The following is a 434-nucleotide window of genomic DNA, read 5'->3' as shown; positions in this document are numbered from 1 at the left end:
CCAGTTTCCCAAAGAAAGCCTGGTTTTAATTGCTGGTTTAGTTTTTTGAGTTCGATTGGCATATTATTTTGTATGTGTTTGGTTGTTGTTTTTTTAACTAGCTTCCCAAGAGAAAAATGGTAGGCAAAGGAAAGTATTCTTTGTGTAGGATGCTTCTTCTTAAGAAGCGAGTGTCTTTTACAGCTGGGATGGGAGAATCTGAAGCCCTTGGCCTAATTTCATGTAACTTGCAGAGATGGGATAGCAGAGAGAGACAGAGAGCGCAATGAAATCCTGTAGAGCTTCAAACTCCGCCCACTTCTGGCCATGACTCCACCCAGTTGGAGCTGCAGTTGGCTGCACCCCCCCCCCCACTGACTTTTTTCTATGGGTCAATTGCCCTTTCTGGGGGGGGGGTGGAGGAAGGGTTCTCCACACATTTACAGATTTTATAA

This window comes from Podarcis filfolensis, assembly GCF_964270895.1.
Source record: "Podarcis filfolensis genome assembly, chromosome: 13".
NCBI lineage: Eukaryota > Metazoa > Chordata > Lepidosauria > Squamata > Lacertidae > Podarcis > Podarcis filfolensis.
Note: the sequence above shows the minus strand (reverse complement) of the source record.